The 19,168-nt window shown below is 38.0% G+C and overlaps 1 long non-coding RNA gene across 1 annotated transcript in view; it reads right to left on the reverse strand.

Moving 5' to 3' along the window:
- Positions 1-19,168, reverse strand: part of LOC136153487 (uncharacterized) — a 362,601-nt gene that overhangs the window by 215,254 nt on the left and 128,179 nt on the right. The window contains exon 2 of the long non-coding RNA XR_010660408.1: positions 796-905. This is a non-coding gene — a long non-coding RNA (uncharacterized lncRNA). The remainder of the gene's footprint in view (positions 1-795; positions 906-19,168) is intronic.

The raw sequence follows: 19,168 nt of genomic DNA on the forward strand, positions 1-19,168 counted from the left end.
ACAGAATATTAAAAAGCAGAGATTCACTTTGCCAACAAAAGGTCATCTAGTCAAAGCTATGGTTTTTCCAGTAGTCATGTACAGATGTGAGAGTAAGACCATAGAGAAGGCTGAGTGCCAAAGAATTGATGCTTTTGAACTGTGGTGTTGGAGAAGACTTGAGAGCCCCTTGGACTGCAAGGAGATCAAACCAGTCAATACTAAAGGAAATCAACCCTGAATATTCATTGGAAGGACAGATACTGAAGCTGAAGCTCTAGTACTTTGGTCATCGAATGAGAACAGCTGACTGTTGGAAAAGACCTTGATGATGGGAAAGATTGAGGGCAGGAGGAGAAGGGGGTGACAGAGGATAACATGGTTAGATGGCATCACTAACTTAATGGACATGAGTTTGAGCAAGCTCTGGGAGACAGTGAAAGATAGGAAAGCCTATTGTGCTGCAGTCCATGGGGTTGCAAAGAGTCAGACAAGACTGAGCCACTGAACAAGTGCAAAATGAACATTTGTGACACCTTTTTAAAGAATTTCAAGGTGAAGAGAACAGACCATTAAGCCAAGGACAGGGCCCTTCTGAGCACAAGGCCCTCTGTGACTTCCCAGGAGCACTAAATTATTTTGGCTAACCAGGCTATGCCACCAGTTTTACACTGGTGTGGCCTTTACCAACCAAGGAAGCAAAAGGCAATGCAACTGCAGGGAAAAGCAAGGAGAAGGTGAGGTTGAAGAAATCAGCTGAATATCATTAAACTGTTATCCTTATTTACAAACATCTCAGCTTTAAAGTGTACTTACAGCTGTGGAGTTTGCAAAAGGCTTTTATATCTATTCTCTCCTTTGTTCTTCATGGTATCCTTGAACAGCAGGTAGGCAGGAGTTTCATTTTACATTTGAGGAATCCAGGGCTAGAGAGGGAAAAGAATTCATCCAAGAATATAGTTAAGAAGTTAAGTGAGAATGATATATACAATCCCAGTCTGCCATCTCTTCAAATGTTTTCTAAATGACACACCTTTATCCTTGTTAATCACCAGAGTCACAACCAGGAATTATGCTTGGTTTTCCATCTTTCCATGAAATGCAGCCCCATTCAACTCACAGAGGATGCACAAGCATGACAGAGTTGCTTTCCTTCCTAGCACTGCTCTTCCTCTTTATGTCTCCATTCCCCACCACCTCCACCACCAACCCCCTGCCCTGCAACACCCCCCACACACACACACACACAGAGTCAGAGATCAAATCAGAGACTTGGTCAGGTACAGTTCAACTGCCACTCAGCATGGATACTATGAGTCAGAATCGGATACATGAAAAAACATTAGGGAAACCCTAACTAGATATTTTGATGGTTGGAAGTGGAGTACAGAAACGTACTACTGAAGGATTGAGGCCTGAAAATCTCCTATGAGAGGTTTTCTTTTGAGTTTTGCAAGTGTCACAGAGTAGTGACATTTTAAACCATTAAGTCTTTCAGACTTTACTGTGAATATGTTTCCAATTCCTTCCTCAGACCAAGTTTTGTCAGGGTATAGAAAGCAGGTGGGGTCTCCAAAAACAGGCTAAGGAGAGGGACCATCCAGATGGGACAGAAAAAAAATAATCAGAGAAACCAGTGAACTACTTTATACATTCAATACTCTCCAGTGCTGCCTGCTGCCTTTCCTTCTCTCATATAGATAGATCTCAAGTGAGAGGAAGACAGATATTTAAGAAACTAACCTCTCTTCTGCTGGGAGAATGTGGTTTAACATGCTTCTTCCTCAAAATTAATTTCCTTCAGCCTAAATTAAAAAGAATGCCTGCAACCTTGATACCCCTAAGTCATTAGAGCAATTTTAAGGGCTCTCTGTAGAAGTTTCACTTAGATTTACTCACATTTGTTAAAAAGGATAAAACTCTGAAAAGGAGCCCCACTTCTATGGAGATGGGAAAAAACATTAATAGAGGCTGACAAAATACAAAGTCAAAATTGCACATAAAAGGCTCTCCTCAGGACTAAGTTTCTTAGGAGAAACATATACTTGACAAGAAGAACATTCAGATACTTATCAAGTAATAGTTGCAGTTTGCTCCGATGGTTAGAAAATTAAAACAGTATGGGCCAAGAACGTAAACCTTTTGGTTTACAACACAACATCACTGAATTAACAAAAACCTGACATCATTAGTATTCCAGAAGCTTCAGCAAAAACGTGATATACAGCTAAAACAGGTGAGGGATTTTTTTTTAAGGCTGAAATATTTTGTACATATTTCCCTAGAATAACTGTCAGAGTACAAAGCACGTCAGTGTAGAGTTCTTTGAAAATGATGCCAAAAGGCTCTGTCATTGCTATGTGGCAGCCATGTTTGACTAAATACCACTCTAGCCCCCAGTTTTTTAAAGCAACTACCACCTACACAATTCCTTTCCCCAGAAACAGTTACCCTTTCTCCTCTCCTGGCACTAATCTCGAGTGTCTGCAGTATATAGTTCAGGGATAAAAGCAATATAGCTCTGCAGGTGAAGTCAGTAGCTCACCAGAGAGAGGCAACTAGGGACAAGCAGATAAGAGAAGTCAGTGTCCTTATCTGCAGCAGGAAGTCTTGTAAAGGAACAGATTTCAGAAAAGTGCCTGAGCCACACAGTTCCGGCCTTTGAGGCCACACAGCCCAAGAGCACCTACTACAAAAATAGGCACACTCATCCATTCCCATAGTTACAGGCCAAACATCCCCAAAGGAAAACTGACTCATAATTACCAATGAAACTGAAAAAGGCAACTTGAGAGCTAAGAGTTAAGATGTTCCCCTCAGAAGCTGAGGTCAGCAGCAATAAGGGCCTCTTTTGCCCCTACGTCTTCGTCCTCCTCTAGAACGGAATCTGAGGACACAGACTACTGGATATTATGCATTGCATAGAACCTGAGACCAAATAGGTAATCAACTGATGACTCTAAAGCCCCTTGGCTTCTCATAGTTGCCAGGTTCCCACAAATTCCTTTCACCCAGTGAAAGAGAGAGATATCTACTAGCAGCATAGTTTGGAGGTAACTTCAGAGTACTTGCCATTATATTTTCATCTTTGCCTCTGTGAAAAGAAGAAAAGATGCTAAAAGGCTATGGAGGGGACTGTGCTTGGATCCTCTTCCTCTGAGAGCTCCCTGTAATGGTGGCAGGATCTTGGAGGAACACATGTGGTGGTGTTTGAAGAGGCTACATCAATGGCCCAAGGACACGAAGACTCGGCAAAAATCCATGGAAGCCACAGCAGAACTTCCCTTCAAGGAACTTAGCAGGCTTGGATGAGGAATCCATCAGTGGTGATCAGTATGAACCAAAGATCAAAGAGCCCTCCCTGCATGTTTCGCTCTGTGCTAGACTCCCAAGACCACTGCACAATGGAGGAGGCACAGGGATAAGATAAAGGACCAATGATAACTGAGACTGAATTTCCAACTAGCCTGATGAATCGGGGGCTCAGAGTAAATGAAACCTGATTTAGAGAAAATACATAAAATACTTCTTGTACACCTGAGTTTATGAAATTAAATTCATGCTCACAATACTACCTTGTCAGCTCTCTTGACCTCTGCCAGAGATTCAGAACAACTGAATACCTAAAAGATAGAGGCTCTGTGCCCTCACAAGTTATATAAGATGTTTCATGCATCTTCAGCAGATTCACAGAAAAAAATACTGAGCTCTAAAACACCATCACTTCAGCCAGGTGAAATCGGCAGCCTGAGCAGGGAGGTGCAATGTGGTTCTTAATCTTTACTTTTATGCTTTAGGCTTATAGTCACAAATGTCTCACTCAGGTACCAAGGCAGGGGAGCAAGTACAGGGGACTCCCTAAATGGAGCATTAGAAGAAAACAGCTGGATTAACTGAGATTCTCCTGGGGTGGAGCTGATTGTAAAACACCCAGCTAGGGAACAATGCAGAGTTTATACAATTACCTGCATGTTTGCTGCACTCCTGGGTCTGCTACAGAAATCACAGGCAATCAAATTAACACATGTATCACAGTGTGCACCAGTGAATTCCCAAGTTTTCAGCAGAGCCTGATTAGTATTAACAACATACCAAGGGAAAGAAGGATTAAGGGATAAACTATTCAGTCATTATGCTATGAATTAAATCAGTTCAATGGTGACTAAGCCTTAGTTTAGGTTGTTCCATGTCCAAAATACCCTACCCCAACTATGGTAATCTCTATCCTTCAAACCCAACTCTAGATCTATCTTCTATGTGAATTCTGAACTACTATTGGAGCTCATGCTATTCAATCAAAGCTTTGTAATAAATACAATATTCTACAAGTCACTCATTACCTCGTCCATGGTAACTATGATTTTATAAGTTCCTTAATCACAAGATTGGGAACATTGATTTCTTTTGTATCCCCTGAATCAGTAGCTCCTAAACCTAGAGATTTCATGGGGAAGCAAAATCTCCACAAAAAGACTCTAGGGATCTGATAAAAGGTTGTAGAAATTTTATTTGGCCAAATAAGGATATTTTAAAACCAACAAGCTGATTTGTACTGTGTATAAAGGAACTAGGTAATAAGAAGCAATAAAGACCAACATCCCCCCAAAACAACCAGAAAACCTGCCATAAATATTTTTTAAAGTCTATTGTCTGAAAAAGACAGAAAAAAAAAAACCTATTTACAAATGACAAAATTTAAGTCTCTAGGAAGGCACTGGAAAACTAAAACGGCGGCAAAAACTTATAAAGATATAAGAGAAGGAAAACAAGAAAGGTAATCTGGATCTTTCATTCTGGAATAAGTAGCTTAGAGACTAAGAAACTGAACAATAAATTTGAAAATCTGATGAGATTAGAGGAAAACAAGTGAAATCCAGAGTCTACTGGGGAGGCAAGGTAAATGCTTTAGATTGGGGCCACAGGAGTTTCTGTCCTAGGCATAGTATGGACTGGAAAAGACCAGCTCACTCAGAGACTATGCCTACTAGTTACTGAAACTGCATTAAAATGATCCAGGACTATGAGTTCTCATAACCATTTGTCAGTTAAAAAAAAAGTAGGAGTCTTTATTTAGGAAGATACTGTCATACTTGGACTCAAATTCTTTCTGTAATATTTTTATGTACAATAAATAAAACAGTGAATTTTATCTCAATAGAAAAAGCTAAAATAAACAAAAGGAAAAGAGAGAATAAAGATAGAGTAAGTTCAATATATTAATTAAACTTGCTTCTTACCTCAACAGAGACAATACAATCCAGGGGAAAAAAAAAAACTGAATGATAATATCAAAGTGCTGAAGGAAAATAACTATTAAACAAAACAAAAATAAAATTTTCACTACCTAGATTCAAATTGAGAGAAATAGTAAAAGGGTATTCTTCAGGAGACAGAATATTCTTCCTCTTGTGGGGTTTAAAATATGGAAAGATACACAATTAGAACAGCAAATAAATTGAGAAAACGTTAAAATAGAGTTACTAGCTGGACTTCCCTGGTGGCTCAGACGGTAAAGAATCTGCCTGTAATTCAGGAGACCTGGTTCCAAGTCCTGGGTTGGGAAGATCCCCTGGAGAAGGGAATGGCTATTAACACTCCAGTATTCTTGCCTGGAGAATTCTATGGACAGAGGAAGGTTATATTCTATGGGGTTGTAAAGAGTTGGACACAACTGAGCGACTAACATTTTCACTTTTTTCACTGTGTTTGAAGCTTGGAAGAAGCCAGGAATGTGTGCTATAATATCTAGGGTATCCACTAAAATAATAATAAAATGGTATATAGTTACCATGCTAATAGAAGAGGAAAAGATAACTAGTTAATCCAAAAGAAGGCAAAATAAGAAGGGACAAAATGAACTTAGAATGAATGGAAAACATATGAAGAATTTGGCAATATGGATTTAAATGCAAATATAGGTACTAATTATAGTGCATGTAAATGAATAAGATACTCCAATTAAACAACTGTTGGACTAAATACAAATACATATGTTTCGTATAAGAAATACATCTTAAACATAAGAGTATGGAATACTGCAAGTATAAAGATAGGAAGGATATGTCATGCACATTCCAAACAGAAGAAAGCTGATGAAGCTAGACTAATAGACAATCTAAACATTAAGGCAGGAAGCATTACTAGAGACAGAGTGGGATGTTTTCTAATGATAAAGGGATCAATCCATTAAGAAAATAATTCTAAATTTATATGAACCTAATAACACATTTTTGAAATATATAAGGAAAAATTACATAGGATTGAACATGGAAATAAGCTGGTAAAAAGGTTCAAACTTCTAGTTACAAGATCAGTAAGCACTAGGGATGTAATGAGCAACATGATGGCTATAGTTAACACTGTTGTATGCTATATTTGAAAGTTGTTAAGAGGACAAACCCTACGAGTTCTGTTATCAGAAGGAAAACATATTTTTCTTTTTCCTTTTTCTTTGTATCATTTGAGATAGGATAGCTGTTAACTAAACTTATTGTGCTAATTGTTTCACAATATATGTAAGGCAAGTCATTATGCTGTACACCTTAAACTTACACAGGCATACCTCAGAGATATTTCAGATTTGTTTTCAGGCTACTATAATAAAGCAAATGTTGCAATAAAGCAACTCACACAAATTTTTTGGTTTGCCAGTGCATATAAAAGTTATGTTTACACTATATTGTAATCTATTAAGTGTGCCATAGCACTGTCTAAAAAAATAATGGATATACTTAACTTAAAATACTTTATTGTTACAAAATGCAAGCCATCATCTGACATCACAGGATTGCCACAAACCTTCATTGTGTACATCTGCAAAGCACAAAAAAGCAGAGTGCAGTAAAAGGAGCTACACCTGGACACTGCTGTGTGTCAGTTATATCTCAATAAAACTTGAAAAAAACTGAAACCACACACACACACACAAAGGAAAATATAAACAGACAAATCCACAACCATAGGGAGATTTTAACACAATTACCTAACGGACAGAATAAAGAAGCTATGAATAAAATAACTAACAAATTAGACATAACTGACACACAGAGAACAGTGCACCAAAGTGAAGAAAGAATCCTTTGCAAGTATACAAAAAAAGTTATACTAAAATTGACCATAACATTTTAAATTACACAGAGCGTGTTCTCTACCCACAGTGGAATTAATATAGAATAACAAAATATCACTTTAAAAATCCTTACATGTTTTGAAACTAAGAAATACAGTTCAAAACAACCATGGGTCAAAAAAAAATCATAATGGAGTTTATAAAATATTTGAAACTAAGTAATCAAGAAGGTGTGATATATAAAGATTTGAGGCTTAGAGGAAAATATATAATCTTAAATGAATAACTGAGAAAAGAAAGCAAGCTGAAAATCACTGTTATAACAATTTGTTAACTATGGCCCACAGGCCAGTCACCTGCTTTTGTAAACAGTCTTTAGGAAAATATAACCACACCCATTTGTTTAAGTATTGCCTATGGCTGCTTTTGTGCTACAACTGAAGAGGTAATTGAGACAATGACTACATGGTTCACAAGCCTAAGATGGACCTTTTTAAAAAAGTTCATGGATGTCTTAACTAGGCACTCCTCTCAAGAAGTTAGCAGAAAACCAAAACGAACAATGAAAATCAAAGACAAATAAAAGTTTAGTTGAAATAGACAAATTCATTAAAAAAGTACAACTTGCCAAAACTCACAAAAAATCTAAATAATGTTACAACTATTAAAGGATTTAAATTTGTAATTAACTTCCCACAAAGAAAACTCCAGGCTCAGAGGCCTTTTCTTATTTTTTTAATTAGAAGATAATTACAATATTGTGATGGTTTTGCCATACATCAATAAGAATTGGCCATAGGTATTCGTGTGTCCCCTCCATCCTGAGCCCCACCTCCCATCTTCCTCCCCACCCTACCCCTCCAGGTTGTTACAGAGCACTGGCTTTGGGTGCCCTGCGTCATACATCAAACTTGCACTGGTTATCTATTTTACACATGGTAATGTATATGTTTCAATGCTATTCTCTCAAATCATCCCACCCTTTCCTTCTCCCACTGATTATAAAATTCTGTTCTTTATGTGTGTCTCTTTTGCTGCCCTGCACAAAGGATCATCTGTACGACCTCTCTAGATTCTATATATATGTGTAAATATATGGTATTTGTCTTTCACTTTCTGACTTACTTCAGTCTGTATTATAGGCTCCAGGTTCATCCACTTCATTAGGACTGACTCAGATGCGTTCCTTTTTAAAGCTGAGTAATAATTCCACTGTGTATATGTACCACAACTTCCTTATCCATTCATCTGCCAATGGACATCTAGGACATTGGCAGACATATCTAGGACATATAGGACATCTATATGTCCTAGCTATTGTAAACAGTGCTGCAATGAACACTGGGGTACGTGTGTCTTTTTCAATTCTGGTTTCCTCAGGGTATATGCCCAGTAGTGGAGTTCCTGGGTCATATGGTAGTTTTATTCCAAGATTTTTAAGGAAGCTCCATGCTGTTCTCCATATTTTATTGAACATTAACGGATTCATGAACATCACCAAATTTAAACTTTAAGATTTAAAAAAAGGGAACACTTCCTCAATTATTTAATGAAGTCAGCATAATTTTAACTCCAATACCTGACAAAAAATTATGAAAAAGAACATTTATGTGACAATATCATTCAAGAACACAGGTGCAAATACCTAAAGAGAAGACTGCAAACTGAATCCCATATCATATAAAAATGACCATGGTGAGTTTATTCCAAGAATAAAAGGTTTTTTACAAAAAAAAAAAAAAAAAACAAAACATTGATTTTCTAACCCAGCAGGATCCTATGGTCTTCCCTGAACAGGCCTTCTTCCCCTATGCCCTCTGCTTTAGCTCCTCTCTGAAGTGCCTAGATGATAGTATTTAATGCAAATTTCTTGATTTGTTTTGCAGATATGAAAACTCCCCACCAAATGGAAGATGTTACCTATTTGATGACCATGAGCACATAGCCTCAGACCTCCTGGAACCTAAGGACTGAAAATGTTAACCCTTGTGACATCAACTTGTTCCCTTACTATCAGCCAAATCAGAGAACTGTGTATGAGCTGATCATGGACCCTGTGACCCACCCTCCCAAATCTGGCTGTTAAAAATGTTTTGTCAAAACCCTTTAGGGAGCTCAAGGCTATTTAAGGCAAGAGCCATCTTGTCTCCTGGCATGGCCCTGCAATAAACTTTTCTCTGCTCCAAATTCTGACTTTTCAGTTTATTTGGCCTCACTGTGCTCTGGGCACAGGACCTTGAATTAACAATTTTATAGTGCTATTTACCACATTAACAGAATAAAGGCCAAAATTCAAACAACCAATTTAGTTGATGTGGAGAAAGTATTTGATAATACCCAACGTTTCCTTTTGCTAAAAACTATTAGCAAAGTGGGAACAGAAGTAAAACTTACTTGATAAATGGCTTGCACAAAGAAAAACACACAGTTAAAAATCATATGCATATGATAAAGGATAAAGAAGCTGTGGTACATATATACAATGGAATACTACTCAGTCATAAAAAGGAATGCATTTGAGTCAGTTCTAATGAGGTGTATAAACTTAGAGCCTATATACAGAGCGAGTAAGTCAGAAAGAGAAATATAAATATCATATACTGACATATATATGGAATCTTAAAAAATGGCACTGATGAACTTATTTTCAGAGCAGCAATGGAGAAAAAGACATAGAGACCAGACCTATGGACCCGGGGTGGGGGGGGTGGTTGCCGAGAGGGAGAAGGTAAGATGTATGGAGAGAGTAACATGGATATTTACAATACCATATGTAAAATAGATAGCCAATGGGAATTTGCTGTGTGACTCATGGAATGCAAACAGGGGTTCTGTGACAATCTAGAAAGATAGGATGGGGAGGGAGATGGGAGGGAGTTCGGGAGGGAGGGGACATGGGTGTACCTATGGCTGATTCTTGTTGATATATGACAGAAAAACCACAAAATTCTATAAAGCAATTATCCTTCAATTAAAAAAAAATTTTAAAAATCATATGTAATGGTGAAATAGTGACTATTTGGCCCTTAATTTAAAATCAGATAACCATTTCCCTATCAACACTTCAATACAGACCTAAAAGTCCTAATTAGTGAAATGAGGCAGGAAAAAGTGGAAACAGTGACAGATTTTATTTTCTTGACCTCCAAAATCACTGTGGACATTGACTGTAACCATGAAATTAAAAGATGCTTGCTCCTTGGAAGAAAAGCTATGGCAAACCTTTAAGACAGCATATTAAAAAGCAGAGTTATCACTATGTTGACAAAGGTCTGTATAGTTAAAGCTATGATTTTTCCAGTAGTCATGTATGGATGTAAGAGTTGAACCATTAAGAAGGCTGAGCGCTGAAGAATTGATGCTTTTGAACTGAGGTATTGGAGAAGACTCTTGAGAGTTCCTTGGACTGCAAGGAGATCAAACCAGTCCATCCTAAAGGAAATCAATCCTGAATAGTCACTGGAAGGACTAACGCTGAAGCTGAAGTTCCAATACTTTGGCCACCTGATTCGAGGAACTGACTCATTGGAAAAGACCCTGATGCTGGGAAAGATTGAGGGCAGGAGGAAAAAGGGGTGACAGAGGATGAGATGGTTGGATGGCATCATCAACTCAATGGACATGAATTTGAGCAAACTCTTGGAGATAGTGAAGGACAGGAAAGCCTGTTGTGCTGCAGTCCATGGGGTTGCAAAGAATTGGACATGGTTTAGTGACTGAACAGAGGTCCTAATAAGTGAAATGAGACAGGAAAATGTAATTCAGGTGTAATTATTAGAAAGAAAAAGGAATACAAACTTTTTCACAGATAACATAACTGCATACATAAAAAATTCTAAGGAACCCACAAAAACCCTTTGAAAACATTTAAATTATTAATTTAAAAAGTCAATAAGCAGGACTTTCCTCATGATAGAGTGGGTAAAAATCTGCCTGCCAATGCAGACGACATGGGTGCAATCCCTGGTCCAGGAAAATCCCACATGCTGAGGGGCAACTAAGCCCATGTACCACAACTACTGACCCAGAGTGCCACAGCTACTAAAGTCTGCATGCTCCAGAGCCTGAACTTTGCAACAAGAGAAGCCACTGCAATGAGAAGTCAATGCACCAGAATGAAGACTAGCCCCCGCTCACTGCAACTACAGAAAGCCCATGTGCAGCAATGAAGACCCAGCACAACCAAAAATAAACAATTTTTTAAAAGTCAATAAACAATTTTTTAGCCTAGGAACAAGTATATTAGAAAATGAATTATACATTATTATTCACAGTAATATCAAAATAATAATTTTAGAAAATAAATTTAATAAAAGATGTGTATAAAGTTCCTACTGAAAACTATAAAATATTGATAAGAGAAATTAAAGGATATATAAAAAGAGTATGGTATTTATTCATGCTCATAGATTACAAAACTTCAAAATATCTATCTTCTCCAATTAGAGCCACAGCTTCAAAGTCAGAAGACTTACATTATCTAATTTAAAGACTTGCTCTATTTAAAAATATAATTACAAAGACATGGACCACAACAATTGAGCCCGTGCTCTAGGGCCTGCAAGTCACAACTACTGAACAACTCTAGCATAGCTAGAGCCTGTGCACTGCGGTAAGAAAAGCCATAGAAAGGAGAAGCCTGCACACCACAAGTAAGAGTAGCTCCTAACCAGCAACTAAAGAAGGCCCGTGTGCAGCAACAAAGACTCAGAGAAACCAAAAATAATTAAATTAAGAAAAAGAAAACAACATGGGGGAAACTTAAATACATATTTAAGCAAAATAAGTCAATCTGAAAAGGCTACATCCAGTATGATTCCAACTATACGACATTCTGGAAAAGGCAAAACTACAGAAACAGTTACAAGATCAGTGGTTGCCAGACATTAGGGAGAAGGGAGAAATGAACTGGCAGAGCACAAAGGATTGTTGCTATGTTTAGTCGCTCAGTTGTGTCCGACTCATTATGACCCCATGAACTGTGTCCCACCAGGCTCCTCTGTCCAAGGGGAATCTCCACGCTAGAATACTGAAGTGGGTTGCCATGCCCTCCTCCAGAGGATCTTCCCAACCCAGGGATTGAACCCAGGTCTCCCACATTGCAGGCAGATTCTTTACTCTCTGAGCCACCAGGGAAGCCCATGTTGGCTTTTTAGCATGACATTATTCTGTATGATATTACAATGGAGGACATATGTCATAAATCTGTCAAAACCCATAGACTGTATGACACCAAGAGGGAACCCTAATGTAAACTATGGATTTGGTGTGCTGAAGTTATAGGTTATAACAAATTTATTACTTTGGCATAAAATGTGGATAGTGGGGGAGGCAGTGCATGTGTTGGCAGCAGGGGGTACTTTACACTCAATTTTGTTGTAAATCTAAAACTGCTCTAATATGCTCTAATATTAAAATGGGGGTGGGGGGCAGAATTAACCTTGACTTCTACCAACCTCACATGCCACACAAAATTGGGGATTTATGATAGTGGGAGAGGCGGTGATGAGGGGAGTAGTTTCTCTTCCATTTTGTGATCAAAAACTGCTCTAAAATATTAAGTCTATTAAAATTGAAAGAAAATGAATATTGACCTCTACATCACAGTATACACAAAATTTAACTGCTTATACATAATAGAGCCAAGCATGAAAACTAACACTGGAAAGATTCTTGAAGTAAACATAGGTGAATAACTTTATCAATTTGGGTAGGCAGATTTTTCTTACAACACAAAAATATTAAACATAAAAGAAATATTGATGAATTCTTCCCCATTAATTTCTTTATCAAAATATACCATTAAATGAGTAATAAGAAAAGGTACAGATGGGGAGAATATGTTTTTGATATATATATCTAAAAAAGGACTTGTATTCAGAACTTAGAATTACTACAGTAATAGAGACAAACAATCCAACAAAAATGAGCCAAAGAGGTAGACACTTCATAAAATAAGGTATATGAATGTCCAATGAGTACATGAAAAGGTACTCAACACCATTAACCATCAGAGAAGTCTAAATTAAAACCAAAATGAGATAATACTCATTTCAGCCACAAGAATGGCTGAAACGAGAAAGACTGACAACATTAAATATAAGTGAGGCTGTGGAATTCTTAAGAGAAAGCTCTGATTACTCATCTCTTTGTCCCTTATAACCAGTATTGTACTTGTAAATAGGGGAATGTTAAGTAAATATTCAAGGGATAGCTGCATTGATGAATAGGAGAGAGAAAAGGTTGCAGAGGAAAGCAAAAATGAGAGCAACAGGAAAGAAGGGAAAAATGAAGGGTAGAAAAAAAAGGAATATGGGAAAAAATTAGAAAAACATTATACCATGTTTAAATTGCACTGCTTAAACAGTAAAACACATTTGGAAAACAAAACAAATATCAAATCAATCTCTCTTTAACAAAATCCAAAACATTTTCAAAATTTAACTACCAAGAAATGCAGGAAATCCTTTTATGCAAACAACTTGGCAGAACGTGAAATGCAAGAAATTCGATATTCTATAAGGCACAAAGACCAACATAAAACTGAACTACCAGTTAAGGCCCTTCCAAAATGCTCTTAGTATTGTTTTGATAAGTTATCCTTATGAAGTTTTCTGTGTAATAAACATGTTCAGGCATCATGATTAATGCTTGAGGTTCAAGTTTATTCAGATCTTTTTTTTTTTTTTTAACCAAACGCCCCCAATTATAATAGGGCACATTATACCAAATGTACCCTTATTATATGTGTAGGATCCAAATCACAGAGGACTCCATTTGATTCTAAAATATCATATGATTAACAATTTTGTTTTTTTCTAGGTAACTGAAATTACCTAGATTTAAAATGATACATTCATAATATCAAATACACTGATCTTTCACTAAACTGTATCTATGCTGAATGAGATCAGGTATGTTGCACTGTACTCCAGTTCACCTTCAGCAAACTGCCATGGCTTTCCTTTAAACTCCCACCACTGTTTTCATCCTTGTTCATACCAGAGGTGGGCTCTAGAAGTGATCTTGCTACCATGGGTAAGAGGCTGTTGATATAAGCCATGGATACTTGTCTACCCTATATTTCCATTACATTTTTCTAAATGTTTGAAATCAAGTGAGATCAACAGGTAAACATAAAGCATCAGAACACATCATATCCCCAGGGCCTGCCTTCATAAAAAAATTTGGGAAGTTGGAGAAATATACCTTCATATTGAATTTATACTGAAAATTCCACAGGTACCCTGTCATTAGAATGTTACCTTGATTCTCAGGAATCCCCATGGATGGTCACAAGCATGCCATTTTGAGCACTCTGTGCCCAGATCTTTGCTCCTGTTTTTCAAATAATAAATGTTTCTATCCACTATTCCCTTATGGTTTCTCTTCTGCTAGATTACATGTTGTTACAAGGATAAAGAACTTTATGCAGAGGCAAAAATAATTAACCAAGTGGTATTTCCCAAGTGGTATTTCCCCTTCCAGGAAATATTTTTAAAAGGTTACAAGGGGGCTCCAGAAACAAGCATAACACACATAAGACTACTGGTACTGACTATTCCACAAGTCTCTGTTATGGGCTTCCCCAATGCTAGTTAATCGCCTCTTAGAACATGTACACTCCAAAAGAAGCCCCTTTGATAGAAGGCAATATTGTCTACTTCCTTCAACATTTTGAGGGCAAAGGAATCATGCTGCCTTCACACTTTTCCCAAAGAAGTAATTCAGCACTCAGAACTGTGCAAAACACCTCTGCACTTGGCACCACCATGTTCAGTAAAGGGTTAACTCTGCAGGCCTGGCTTATTCAAATCCTCCTGCAAATTCCAAAGGTCTTCAGGACTGACCCTTAATAGACTACAGGGGAATATCCTATAAACCCTTGGAATATTCTGCCTGATCAGAATGTCTTTGTATATCTGGGGCCTTGGACCACAGCAGACTGAACTTGAACACTGCTTTTTGTGACCCTGGGCCACACTGGATTTTGATCATGGAGAGGGGGAAGGTGCGGGGAAGGCTGTGCTGGAGACTGAGTAGCTAAGATCAGTCATGTGGAGCTCCATGCCTATGACTGACCCCTAATAAAACCCTGGCCACCAAGGCGCCAGTGAGTTTATTGTTTGGCAACACTTTTCACATGCCATCACACTTTGTTAATGGGAGAATTAAATGCCACCTGGGCAATTCCACTGGGAGAGGACAAGTTGATGCCTGTGCCCAGTTATTCCTGGACTCTGCCCTAGATGCCTCTTCCCTTTGCTGATTTTCATTTGTATTCTCTCACCATAATGAAGATTTCAGCTTTTCTAAGTTCTATGAGTCCTTCTAGCAAACCATTCAACCAGAGAATCGTCTTGGTGACCCCTGATTCAACTATGTTCTCATACAACTGATAAAATACTCTTTTGTCAATAAGTGGTATGCTAGCTTGCTCTTGCACCCTTGAGCTGTCTCTCTCTGTCTATGTCTACTGTCTGTCTGTCTCTCTGTAGATAGATAGATGTTCATTAGATAAGAAATTAATTTACTGCTATAAGCAACCATTTTGACAAACTGCAAGAAAAGACAAGTGTGAAAATGAGAGTTATTTATATTCAGACAAATGGCAGACAAGTCTACACAACAGCCCAAAGGCAAAATATCGGTGCCTCTGGGAGGGAGACAAATTAGCCTGGCATTTTTAATTAAAACTGGGCTGCTTCCTGGAATGCAAAGATTTTTTTTCCACTCCTCTCTCACCAAAGACAAGAGCCACATATTTTAAGTATGTTTCTAAAATTAAAAATGCAAGCATGAAATTTGAGGATATATTAAAGTGCATTAGTTTACCTTTATTGGGTTTTCCCTGACAGTCTTACTATAATTTGAATTTTCATGACTAAAATATCCACTCATACAAAGAAAATCTGAAAGCAGAGAGGTAAATTTTGAACTGATTTTGATTTTCTGGCATTTTTTATAACACTTACAGCTTATTTTAATCACCCAAAGCTATTATACAATGTTCTAGCCAATGTGGAGGGACAGAGAGAAAAGACAGTATAAAATCCAAGGAGTGAAAAGAGAAAGCAAGAGCAAACACCGTGTAATATCTGGAAACTCCTAACTCTCCTTGGGCCTCAGAATACTCTGCCAGCCACCGTAAAATGACACTGATGCAGTCTTACCCTTTCAGGCCTTTCCACCTCCTTCCCCCACAAGCTAGCCTAACATCTTTCCCATTCGGACAGAGTTCTACACAGAATGCTTTTCTGATGCCTAGCCAAGATGGTACCATAGGCACCTAAATTTCCTTCTTCCTTACCAAACTTTGCTCGACTTACTTCTTGTCTTTTCATGTCTTCCATATGTCTCTGGGTGGTAATAGGCTCATCAGATAGGATACATAGATTCTGGCTTCTAAGCCAGGCAGTATAATTTTACTATCAAGTTCAGCATTTACACTCTATTTGCTCCTGTTAGCTCAGCTGGTAAAGAATCTGCCTGTAATGCAGAAGACCCCAGTTCGATGCCTGGGTCAAAAGATCCCCTAGAGAAGGGACAGGCTACCCAATCCAGTATTCTTGGGCTTCCCTTGTGGTTCAGACAGTAAAGAATCTGCCTGCAAGGCGGGAGACCTGGGTCGATCCCTGGGTTGGGAAGATCCCCTGGAGGAGGGCATGGCAACCCACTTCAGTATTCTTGCCTGGAGAATCCCCATGGACAGAGGAGCCTGGCGGGCTACAGTCCATGGGTTCACAAAGAGTTGGACATGACTGAGCAACCAAGCACAGCACACAGCACAGTACTTATCCTATAAGTAGAGCCTGCTGGAAGGAGATGAGCAAACTGTTGATCCAAAGCTCCAGTCATAGATGAAGTCAACTACAGAAGAGGTTTGTTTGCCCATTCAAATAACAATTGTCTCATACTTTAGGTGAGAACTGCCTCACTGAAACCTGGCAACAATTTCAGCTCAATCTAGAAAACTGGGTATCCGTCCTTCCTCTTTAAGATACCGAGGTCTTGTTTGGTCCTAGGAGAAATATTCACCTAAAATTGGATTAGGGAATTCAATTTCTTATCTGCATGTCTTTTTAGAGTAGCAAAAGGTACAACATATTTTTTCCCTCATCTACTTTATTTAGGATGTTGACCATTCCACAAGTGGTGAACACTGAATATTTCATAAACTGAGACCAGCAGAGGAAACATTATTTGTATTTAATGTTCTTCTGTCCTACTTTCTGGGCTGTTTCTGAGCAAGCTTATATCAAAGCCTTTGTACTCTTTCATTCACCATTCAAGTAACAAATCTAGTAGTCAGACAACTACCATATGCCAGGTATTGTGCAATTTACTGAGTTCCATTACTCCTGCAAACTCTGGTGTTTTTATATGATAGTAGTTTATGATACTTCTCCTACAAGATAACACATTTGCACTTACACAGTGATCTTGAATGCCCTATATCTAGGAAATAACTGTAATGGTGAATTTATACATGATGAAGGATATCTCTTATATATTATCCAATACTCTTCAAATCATAATCTATAAGCCATCAACTAGATTCCATACTAGTAACAAAAGGTACACTTGTAGCCAACATTTCTTTCAAATCACTTCATCAAATAACTATGCTTATACCCACCCTTGAAACTGAAGCTTTCTCCCAAAAGACCCTATCAAGCATGAAGTGTGAAGACCATTTATGCAGGTGACAGTCCATAGGGGATTCAGAACAATCTCTGACCATGTGTACCTTTGCTCTACTGTGGTACTGATTTCACTGAGTCCTGAAGCTCTCTTTAAATTAAAAGCAACCACTCAGTTGTCTCTCCTAGACCTCCAGAATGAAGACTCCATACAGCAATCTTAGAGGAAAACAAGAGAACAACAACTGCTGCTTATAACCCTAACTTTGAGTAATCATGATGAGAGTAAATAATAATTAGCATACTACACTCAAGAAAAGGGAAAGCTAGGAAGAGAGTAGGTTGTTTTAGAAATAATATCTCAGTTGCTTCCATGTCTTGGCTATTATAAACAGTGCTGAGATGAACATTGGGGTGCACTAGATGCCCATCAGCAGACGAATGGATAAGGAAGCTGTGGTACATATACAGCATGGAATATTACTCAGCCATTAAAAAGAATTCATTTGAATCAGTTCTAATGAGATGGATGAAACTGGAGCCCATTATACAGAGTGAAGTAAGCCAGAAAGATAAAGAACATTACAGTATACTAATACATATATATGGAATTTAGAAAGATGGTAATGATAACCCTATATGCAAAACAGAAAAAGAGACACAGAAGTACAGAACAGACTTTTGGACTCTGTGGGAGAAGGTGAGGGTGGGATGTTTCGAAAGAACAGCATGTATATTATCTATGGTGAAACAGATCACCAGCCCAGGTGGGATGCATGAGTCAAGTGCTCGGGCCTGGTGCACTGGGAAGACCCAGAGGAGTAGGGTGGAGAGGGAGGTGGGAGGGGGGATCGGGGTGGGGAATACGTGTAACTCTATGGCTGATTCATATCAATGTATGACAAAACCCACTGAAAAAATAAATAAATAAATAAAATAAAAAATTCAAAAAAAAATTTTTTTAAATTAAAAAAAAAAAGAAATAACATCTCTGTAAAATGAAGTAATGAAGTATATGCATAGAAACAGGCCTGAAAAGACGTTCACCTAGCTGATGTGATGGTTATTTCTGGATAATAGGATTATTAGTGATTTTTAGAAAATTTTTGCTTGATTATATTTTCTAATCTTTCTAAAAAGCAGCTTGTCATTGAGCTACTTTCAATAAAAATAATTAAAATCTGTATATGAGTACTGTGGCATCACCAACTGGATGGACATGAGTTTGAGCAGCTCCAGGAGTTGGGGATTGACAGGGAAGCCTGGTGTGCTGCAGTTCATGGGGTCGCAAAGAGTCAGACACAACTGAACGACTGAACTGAACTAAGGAATACTTAAGGAAGTGGTTTTAGGATCACAGACATCTAGAAGTAATAGTTTATTAAGATATTATAAGCATCTAATACAGTGCCTGACACACAGAAAGTGAAAAATTGTTCATAGAATCAGAGCAAAATGTGTCTTTCTTCATACACAA

This window comes from Muntiacus reevesi, chromosome X, assembly GCF_963930625.1.
Source record: "Muntiacus reevesi chromosome X, mMunRee1.1, whole genome shotgun sequence".
Lineage (NCBI taxonomy): Eukaryota > Metazoa > Chordata > Mammalia > Artiodactyla > Cervidae > Muntiacus > Muntiacus reevesi.